The sequence below is a fragment of the Dasypus novemcinctus genome, chromosome 7 (genome assembly GCF_030445035.2).
Source record: "Dasypus novemcinctus isolate mDasNov1 chromosome 7, mDasNov1.1.hap2, whole genome shotgun sequence".
NCBI lineage: Eukaryota > Metazoa > Chordata > Mammalia > Cingulata > Dasypodidae > Dasypus > Dasypus novemcinctus.
This window is the reverse complement of record NC_080679.1, coordinates 3,784,348-3,784,980: the sequence shown is the minus strand read 5'-3', so window position 1 is coordinate 3,784,980 and position 633 is coordinate 3,784,348.

Genomic DNA, 633 nt, shown 5'->3' with positions numbered 1-633 from the left:
CTGGGCACTCTCTGTTCTCCACCCAAGAAGGGAGGACTGGGCTCTATCACTAGGAGCCAGGCTGCAGCATGTGTGGATTAAAAGGCAGCTGGGATGGAGCTGGGGGTTGAGCAGATGTGAAGAGTGAACAAAGGCATGGATTCTACCTCTCAGCCCCTGCACATCTGACCTCACTTGGGTAGCTCAAAGCCCCACCTGCCCCACCCCCAACCTTTCTTACTTGCTCCCTGTAACTATCCCATAAAGGAAAACAAGTTCATTGTAAGCCGCTGTCCATGGTGCCCAAGTGCCAAGCTTTGCATCTTAACAGCCTTCAGGAAGAAACATCTACAGAAAGCAACCTCCTCTTAATAATGATCACTTCTCATTATAATATGACAATTGAGTTTTAATGCTAATAGGCCCTCTCTTCAGCAAGGGAAATAGACTGATAGACAGGGTTTAACAGTACCTCCCATCCCTTATCACAAGCAGGCTGTGCTTGCAGATATAGTAGACCTCGTGATGGAGAATCTCAGCTGCAAAGATAGGCATGCAACACCAAGAAATACCAAGGAAAGGGGACGTTATGTGTAACAAATAGAAAACTTATGTCCAAGGAAAGAGGCTTAATCATAAAAGCATAGAAAAGAT